Source organism: Aotus nancymaae, unplaced genomic scaffold, assembly GCF_030222135.1.
Source record: "Aotus nancymaae isolate 86718 unplaced genomic scaffold, 86718_ANA_hifiasm-v0.15.2.pri h1tg000004l, whole genome shotgun sequence".
Classification (NCBI taxonomy): domain Eukaryota; kingdom Metazoa; phylum Chordata; class Mammalia; order Primates; family Aotidae; genus Aotus; species Aotus nancymaae.
This window is the reverse complement of record NW_026988415.1, coordinates 27,776,483-27,786,903: the sequence shown is the minus strand read 5'-3', so window position 1 is coordinate 27,786,903 and position 10,421 is coordinate 27,776,483.

The following is a 10,421-nucleotide window of genomic DNA, read 5'->3' as shown; positions in this document are numbered from 1 at the left end:
AGTTCCTTGATATTCAGTGAACTTGGGTAAAGAGTTATGATTATAATGGTGAGAAGGGTGTGTTCTTACGTGTTGTTGTGAGGCAGGTCCTGGAAGAAGATATCATATATGAAGTGGCATCTCGACAATACTATGTCTGTGAAGAGGATGGTGGTGAAGAGGTCGTTGCTGGACTGAAAGCTTACTATGAACCAAGTGAGGAGTACCTGCAGCCTAAGGAAGATGTCACATTGCATGACTTATTGGTGGCAGAAGAGGTGCTATGGTACAGAATGTGCATGTGCCCTACCTTCTTCAGCCCCAAAGGCAGGAATCTGGCCAGGTCGCATCAGCTTTGTTCTCTTCTTCCCTACCCCAATTCCAGAGAGGGAGTTAGACAGAGGGAAAAACAGCAGGTATGAGAAGAGCTTTGTTATTGAGGTTGCTAAGGCTGCTGTTCTCATGGTTCAATAAAATGTAGCCTTTAACTGTGAAAAAGAAACCAGCCTTGAATGGGAGAAGAAGAGGGGGAACACAGGCATATTAGTACTTGAAGGAATAAGATGGAGGCAGGTAAGGTGGCCAGCCTGCCTTTAAAGGCTTTTTGAACAGTGGAATGCTCTATGTTTTTGAAGTGAAAGCCCACTCATGCTATCAAATTTTCAAATAGAGACTGGAGACCTTCCTGTCAAAAATGCTATAGATCTGGCTTCTCAAACCTTTCTGGCAAATTACCCCCAATGCTAGAGAAGAGTTAACTTTGCAACTGTGAGGGTGAGGGAGCAACATTCTAAGTACCTTCTAAAGCAAGACAATTCTTGGAATTCTTGTATGTAACTTTAACATTGTATGAATATAACTTTCTGTTTCAGAATGTCTGTTTTAAGGAAAAATACTACATTTAATTATTTAGCTAACTTACTAGTATTTTCCTGAAGTCTTTGAGTAATATTGAATCCTAGGAAGATGTGCCGGGATGAGTACCAAATTCTACAGAACACTGCTATATCTCCTGTTGGTGTTGGTACACCAGCTTGTGATGCAGTGCATAGAGTAACTTCTTTATTGAGCACAAGATCATCTACTAGGACTTGGAAATCCTTTTCTTATACAGAATCCTTTATATACGTATTTGTTTATAAAAGTATTTATCTGTAAATGAAAGTTCAAAGTTAAAAGCATCAACAAATTAGGGAGGTGATTAGTTGCATTACAAAATGCCTTCCCATATTCCAAAACTTCTCCTTTTGGTTCTTTAAATATTACATTCCCTTGGTGCATTTGATGTGTATTTATAGAATATTGACAACTTGGAGGAGAGACCTAAATAAAATAATAAGTTAAAGGGCAAATAATCAGTGATGATCACTCACATATGAATAGAAAGCATATTAGAAATGAACATATTTGGCCGGGTATGGTGGCTCATGCCTGTAATCCTAGCACTTTGGGAGGCCGAGGCGGGTGGATCACAAGGTCAGGAGATCAAGACCGTCCTGGCTAACACAGTGAAACCCTGTCTCTACTGAAAATACACAAAATTATTACAGGCACGTGGTGATGCATGCCTGTAATCCCAGCTATTTGGGAGGCTGAGGCAGGGGAGTCGCTTAAACCCAGAGGCAGAGGTTCAGTGAGCCAAGATCTCACCACTGTACTCCAGCCTCTGCGACAGCAAGACTCTGTCTTAAAATAAAATGAAACAAAATAAAATAAAAATAAAATAAAGAACATATTTGTATATGGAAAGATAAAGCTGGATTTACAGAAATTTCATCTGTACCCACCTTTTTGTAACCTATGCCTATCGTGAAGTGAGGATGTAACTTCTCTGTGATAGCTTCATTCAATACTATTCAGAATAAGTGTTTTCAGTCTTACTTACAAAGAAACTTTACAAAGAAAGTGACGAACTACCATGTGAAAAAATGCCAAATATATGATTAAAAAGTAATTAAAGGGTAAGTCAGAGTGGAAAATTGCTGTCATGAAGCAGATGATTCATTTCTGCTGGAACACGAAGGCACAGTCAAGCTGACCTTTGCGAGACAAATGGAGAAAACAGGCATGTTGCACCAGGTTGAAAAGAAAAAATAAATTAAAATCCATAAAAAGATTTTTTGATGGTATCCATTTAGATACTAGAATTGCTGAATCATACAGCTTAGATTAGAATATTTTTGCAGTAATACCATATGATGTTAAGGATTTGGAGAGACTGAAATAATGAAAAGTTGAAAATTTTTCACATTGGCTGACATATTTTATAAAAGAAAAAATTTAGAGTCACATGGAACATTTTATTGGAGAGAATGAATGAGAAAGACAGCAGATAGCTGAGGTAGGGGGAAAAAGAATGAGACAGACCACTTTTTGATGTTGGAAATCATTATGAAACTTACAGCTGGTTGAAAGAAGGAACCAAGGATAGAAGCTTAAAGAAAAGTCACCCCTCTTTATCCATTTTATTGTTGATGGGTTCTTGAAAGGTTTCAAGTAAATAGGTACCAGTTTTCTCATCCTGACTTATAATATCATTTCACGACTATTTTACCTCAAGTTTGAATTTGTCATCTCTGGGCAATGGCTGCTGATACTTGAGTTTTTGACATATTTGGCCCTCTGACAAGTAGCTAATGCTATGTAAACAAACACCTAACTGTACAAGGAGACCTTGTAATTCAGTGTACACCCTTCTTTCTGCAGAATAATCCTGCTCGAAGTTCTTTTCAAACCTTCTCTATATTCAGATAGATGCAGCTACTCTGAGTGAAATTGAAGTGGGAGAGTCCAGAGTCTTACCTCCTTAACATTCCTACTGCTCTGGCCGCCCCAATTACTCTCTTTCACAGTGATTATTTACCAGCTCAGAGAAGCACAGTTTGAAAACCACTCCTCAAAATATATATTTTCTACATGGATGTATAAAATGTTTATAGTGAACTATATCATGCATGCAAAAGAATAATAGATGAGTACCCATCTTTAGCTTAAGAAATAGAGTATTAGCATATTTGCAAGCCTTGCAGCATCTCTTCACTCATTATCACCCCCAACAAGAGGAAAGCACTATGCTAAATTTTGTTCCTCATTCTCTTGCTATTTTCAGTTTTTAAAATCATGTATATATATCTTTATACAAAATATTGTTTAGTTTTATGTTTTTAAATTAATAAGGATGAAACAATACCATGACCTCATTTCCCTAACATATGTTTGAGATACTTTCATGTTAATGCATGTTGCTGTATTTAATTCATTTTCAGTACTGTGTTCCATTGTATGAATATATTATAATTTAACTACTGTCTTGTTGGGGAATATTTGTTTTGTTCCCAGGTTTTGCAATTACAAGTGCTACTATTGACACTACTATTGATGCTAGGGATTTGGAGAGACAAATAATGAAACATTCTTGTATATGTTTCCTTTTTGTTTTTTTGTTTTTTTTTTAAGATGGGGTTTCACCATGTTGGTCAGGCTGGTCTTGAACTCCCAACCTCAGGTGATCCGCCCGCCTTGGCCTCCAAAGTGCTTGGATTACAGGTGTGAGCCACCACGCCCAGCTTGTATATGTTTCTTGTAGATGTTCAAGAATTTTTCTAGGGTGTATATATATGTTTGGAACTACAGGATCATAGAGAATAAACATATTCAACTTTTCTAAAGTGTTCCTATGAATTTATCAGCAGAGTATAAAAGTTTGTGTTGCTCCACATCCTCACCAATATTCCATATTAATAGACTTTTAATTTATTACCAATTTGGCAGTTATAAAATTATTATTATTGTGTTTTTAATTTTGTGTTTCTCTGATTACAAGTGAGATTGAGCAGCTTTTCATGTTTTATAGGCCATTTATGATTCCTCTTTAAAAAAATACCTGTTCATATTTTTGGACTATTTTTTCTGTTGAACAATTTCTCTTTTCCTTATTGATTTGTATGAGTTCATTGTATACCCCCAATATTGATTCTTTGTTTGTTATATGATTTGCTGTTATCTTCTATAAGTTTGTAAGTTGCCTTTTAATTTTCTTCATGGTGTCTTCTGATAGACATTCTCAAATTTGGTGGAGTAAACTTATCAACCCTTTTCTTTAGTGCTTTTGTGATATGCTTAAAATGTTTTCCCTAACCTGAGGTCAAAAAGGATACTTTCTCTTATTTATTTTTAGGTTTGGACTTTCAGATGGAGTCTTTTTTTTGGGGGGGGTGGGGGAGACTGGAGTTTTATTATTATTCAAATCAGTCTCCCTGAGCATTTGGGGATCAGAGTTTTTAAGGATGATTTGGTGGGTGGGGGAAGGCCAGTCAGTCAAGAGTCCTGATTGGTTGGGTAGGAGATGAAATAATAGGGAATTGAAACTGTCCTCTTGCACTGAGTCAGTTCCTGGGTGGAAGCCACAAGATCAAATGAGTCAGTTTATCAATCTGGGTGGCACTAGTTGATCCATCAAGTGCAGGGTCTGCAAAATATCTCAAGCACTGATCTTAGGAGCAGTTTAGGGAGGGTCAGAATTTCATGGCCTCCAGTTGCATGACTCCTAAACCATAATTTTTAATCCTGTGGCTAATTTGTTAGTCCTACAAAGGCAGTCTAGTCCCCAGGCAAGAAGGAAGTTTGTTTTGGGAAACAAAGGACTGTTACCATCTTTGTTTTGAACTATAAACTAAGTACCTCCCAAAGTTAGTTCAGCCTTCACCCAGGAATGAATAAGGACAACTTGGAGGTTAGAAGTAAGATAGTGTTGGTTAGACCAGATTGTTTTCACTCTCTCAGTTATAACTTTGCAATGGTGGCTTCAATCCTTCCCTTTGGATTTCATAACACCTTAATTTTAAGATATTGGCTATTGAAGTTGGAAAAAATGTGAAGACTGCTCTAACTTCTCCTGCTGATCAGGGGCATAGTGGGGGTAGGTGTTGACCCCAAGGTGAGAGGAGTAGAACCACTTTGCAACTGTCAGAGCATACTCATGAAGGCCTGATTTGGGTTCCAAGGTTTGCATGGCAAAGGTGTTAGTATTGTCATCTATAGTTTTAGTACCACATTTAAGAGAACAGCATACTATAAGGTAAATATTGAGTACTAAGGTAAGTAGTGCAATTCCCAGTTTTAAAAGTAAAGATTTGATAGCATTAGTTTGGGGACTTGTAGCCCACAGGAATTTAGTCTAAACTGCAGAAAAAAATCTTGAGAACAGCTCAAAATAGGTATACTATAGTTGCTCTTGTGAACCATAATTTTTCTCTCTCCAATCCATATGTTTATTAAAATCCAATCATGATAGAACTGATTTGTTTACAACATGAACTTTAGTTTTATTGTACTTGGCCTGATGATTGCATAAAGTGCAGCAAGAATAATGATTTTTCACATATGGTTTAAAAATTAGCTTTGATATAACTCAGTTCCATAAGGAATCTTAGGTAAGACTTTCTTTTTTTTTTTTTTTTTAAGCTGAGCCCAGTTATGGGTTTGTACCCTCAAATACCATGATTTGGATACATTCCTCTCCTCTTGAGGTTCCAATATAGCTTGGAGCTCCTGGGCCTGTTAGAAAGTGACATTCTTTATTTACCACAAGTCAGGAAACTTGCACAAGGACTGTGTAGACAAGATATGAGGCCAAATTTCCCAAGGGACTTTTATTGACTATACATGTCAACTTTGATTCTTTAAAGACAGCATGCCATTCCAATCAAAGCCTTGGTAAAATAATGAGTTTCTCCAATTGTGTCCTATTACAAAAGAAAACAGGTTCTTATTGCATATATGCAAATAACTATACTGTCATTAAGTTCAGAATACTCACAAATCAAATGGAGTCTTATTTAAATGATCTGCTATTGATTTTGTATGGAGTGACATGGTAATCCAATTTTATTTTTTTCTGCCATATAATAGTCAATTATGCCAGAACCACTTCTAAAATAGTCTACTCTTTCTCTTATGATTATCAATGGCAAGCTCTGTCACCTATCAGGTTTTCATATACGCATAAATCTGTTTCTGGATTCTGTTTCTTTCCGTTGGTCTGTTTTCTTATCCCATCTTAATTACTGTGGCTGTATGAAGTTTTAGGTTTTAAAGAGAGGAACAAGGCTCCCAGACTTATTTTTTCAGGAACATCTTGGCTATCTTTGGCTGTTTGCTGTATAACAATATTTTAGGTTGGTGGGATATTGGAGGGGGAGGGATGAGAGAGTGATGAGGGAAAAGAAGGGGAGAGAAAAAGGTTTACAAATATACATTTACTCACATATAAATATTCTGAAAGTCAACTCTGCTGTTGTAGTCAGGTATTGTTTTAGGCCATAAAAGTTGCCTGCTTGAATTTACTGGCATGAGTGTCAGTACTATATGTGATGAGGCACTGGGTCAACATAATTTTTTTTTTTAGTTTTTGAAACTAACTTCTTTGGGATCTCATCATTTTTTGAGATGAACAGTATAACATTGTGATTTTAAAAAGCATGAGCTTTACTTTGAGGAATATTTCTGTTTAAATTTCTGTTTTGCTACTTAGTGTTTGTGTGACCTTAGGCATGTTACTTAATATTTCTGAAACAAATTGCTTGCTTTTTGGTCTGTAAATGGTAGTGATAATACTGACCTACTGTGTTAGATTTTTATGTGCCATAAAAAATTACCATAAGCTTAGTGGTTTAAAATTATATAAATTTATTATCTTACAGTTATATAGGTTAAAAGTCTGACAAGGTCCTTACTGGACTAAAATTAGGTTGTTGGCAGGGCTGTATGCCTTTTTGACGTCTCTAGAGGAGAATCTATTTCCTCGTTCATTCAGATTGTTGGCAGAAATCAGTTTTCTGTGGTTCTAGGGCTGAGGTCTCCATTTCCATGTTGGCTATCCACTGGGATCTTCCCAGCTTGTGGAAGTCAACTTCATTCCTTAGTTCATGGCCCATCCTTCATCTTCAAATTGAGAAACAATGGATTGAATCCCTCTCACTCTTTGAATCTCTCTTGCTGCTTCTTCCATCATGTCACTCTGTATCTGTCTCCCTCCCTTCCTCCCTCTCTCTCTCTCTCACTCTAGCCTGAAAAGCTTCTCTACTTTAAGGGCTCATGTGATTAGATTGGGCCCATTCAGATAATTCAGAATAATTTCCCTATTTTAAGGTCTGTAACTTTAATCACATTTGTACATGGCCCTTTTGCCATGCAAAGTAACTTATTTACAGGTTCTGAGATTCAAATGTGAACATCTTTTTGGGGAAAGGAAAGGTTGCATTATTGTTCTATCTGCCATGCCTACCATATGACTGTTGTAAGGAATGCATGAGCTAATGTATATAAAGAGCTCAATATAGTTTTGACATGTAGTAAACACTCAATTTGAGTGTTATTAACATTTGAATTACTACTTATTATCAGCAAAATGTGGAGTTTCTCTTTTACTGTTTTTGGAATATTTATGTGAATTTGCCTTATCTTCTACTCACATAATTCCTCTTTAACATTTTTTGAAGCCATGAAATATTTTAAGCATACAGACTTATATAATTTTTGAGAATATTGATGCCCTATACAGTTGTAATGGGTTCAGTTGTTCTCGCCCCCAAAGATGTGTTCATATCCTAACCCCTAGTACCTTTGAATATGACCTTTTTAGCAATAGAGTCTTTGCATATATTAATAAAGTTAATGCGAAGTCATATTAGATTAAGGTGGGGGCTTAAGTCTCATGATTGATATCTTTATAAGAGAAAGAAAAGGCAGATTCTGACCCATAGGCACAGTGGAGAAACACAAGGGAAAAGGCCATGTAATGATGGAGGCAGAGAGTGAAGTGATGCAGCAAAAGCCAAGGAATGACAAGGATTACTGGCAACCACCAGAAGCTAGAAAGAGGCAAGGGAAAGATTCTTCCCTAGAGCCTTTAAGAAGGAGCATGGCCCTGCCAATGCCTTGATTTTGGACACCTACAACTGTGATAGGACAAATTTCTATTGTTCCAAGCCACTTGGTTTGTCACATTTTTATTACAGCAACCTAGGAAACTAATACGAAATATTGCCATGTATTTTTTTCAACTTGGTTTTTCTTTGAAGTAGCATATAAAAAATCGCCGTTAGTTTCTAATATATGAGACACCTACATTCAAATATATGCCCTAAGATTTAATCAATATTCTTAGAAAGACTTGTTTGGTATGGCCCCTAATAGTAAAATTAGAATCTATGAGTAAAAGTTATAAGGAAACAGATTTTTTATTTTTTATTTATTTTTATTTTTTTATTGCATTTTAGGTTTTGGGGTACATGTGAAGAACATGCAAGATTGTTGCATAGGTGCATACGTGGCAGTGTGATTTGCTGCCTTCCTCCCCTTCACCTATATCTGGCATTTCTCCCCATGCTATCTCTCCCCAACTCTCCACCCACCGCTGTCCCCCACCTCTCCCCCCAAACAGACCCCAGTGTGTAGTGCTCCCCTCCCGGTGTCCATGTGTTCTCATTGTTCAACACCCGCCTATGAGTGAGAACATGCGGTGTTTGATTTTGTGTTCCTGTGTCAGTTTGCTGAGAATGATGGTTTCCAGGTTCATCCATATCCCTACAAAGGACGCGAACTCATCGTTCTTGATGGCTGCATAATATTCCATGGTGTATATGTGCCACATTTTCCCTGTCCAGTCTATCACTGATGGACATTTGGGCTGGTTCCAGGTCTTTGCTATTGTAAACTGCTGCAATGAACATTCGTGTGCATGTGTCCTTATAGTAGAACGATTTATAATCCTTTGGATATATACCCAGTAATGGGATTGCTGGGTCAAATGAAATTTCTATTTCTAGGTCCTTGAGGAATCGCCACATTGTCTTCTACAATGGTTGAACTAATTTACACTCCCACCAACAGTGTAAGAGTGTTCCTGAGGAAACAGATTTTTTAGCTCAGTATATTAAATGAGGCATTCTAACAATCACAGTAGTCTGTGGAAGTGAGAGCTGTTTCACTTCCAGACGTTTTTTTGAGGCAGTAGAAATAGTTTCTCATGAATGTTTTAGATAAAAACTCATTTTAAAGAAATTAATTATTATTCTCATAGTAAATTGGTAATAATAGTGGTCAAAGATAGAAGTCTAAAATGGTGCTGGATTATTTAGATGTATACAAGAAAGACACAGAAAGCTCTTATCAACATTTTCTGCATGAAATTCAAGTGGAAATGAAGTTTAATTAGTTAAATAATACATATATATTATATAGATAGCTAGTCTATACTATAAGGCTATATCTAAATCAATTGGTAGAATTTTTTTCTTAAAAAGAGCAATGAATCATCCAGTGTTTATTGAGTGCTCCCCCCGTGATATAAGAGAGGTAGTTGATACTGTCACTACCCTAGTTGATGTTATACTTTTGTTGGGTTGTATAGTAGTAGGCATATAGGGTGTTTTTCTAGGATTCATTTTCCAGCCCTCTTTCTAATAATATTCAGACTTTCCTTCTTGTATTCACCCCTCTGCTTAACTGGTTACTAGCTTCAGGCTACTCAATCAGGGTGAATTTCAGTACTCTTATTTGGAATGCTGATGAGACGTTCTGTGTGTCTTTTTAGATGTTGTAATAATGTAGTCTTAATTGTGGCTGGCAGTTACATGGTTGTCAAGAGTGGTACCAGTTTTAGGATGAAGTTGACACTGAGGATAGTGGAGTAGAAGGATATAAGGAAATTGAGTCCTGGAAGATATCATTGAGCTACGACATCAACTAGTATCTGCATGTTTCAATTAAGTGAGAAAATAAATCCCCTTTTTGTTTAAGTCAGTTTGCATTGGGGTTTCTGTTCTTCATAGCACAAAGTCTTATCTAATACACACATCTATTCATAAAGCAACTGAAGAATTGTAAATGATAATCTATAATCAAGAGCTAAATGTACTAAAGATAAATGCTATAGATTTTTGGTTTTTAAAGTGTGGTTCCTAGGCCAGCAGCATCAGCATTCCCTAAGAGGTTGTTAGAATTGCTCATTTTATGGCCCCGACCCAGATTTACTGAATCCGAAACTCTGGGGGAGGGGCCCAGTAATTTTTGTTTTAAGAAGCTCTCTAGGGGATTCTGATCATGCTGAAGTTTGAAAACCACTGCTCTAGAAGTTCAAGAAACGAGGGGTTATTGTTTATTGAAGATTAGTAAAAGACTTCATAGAGAAGATGAGATGATCTAAATACTAGAGTAAGATAGACTTTTGAAAAGGAGACTCATGAAACAGAATTAATAAGGCACAGAGGTAGAAATAAAGATGGTATTTATGGGCCATTATCTGACTAATTGTAACATTAATAAAATAGTGAAGAATTAAAATTGCTTGGGTAATGGGGTAGGAGAGAATTGGTGGCTGAGATTCAGTTTTTATTTTTGTCCTGGTATTCTCATTTTACCTGAATTCATTGAAAACCTGA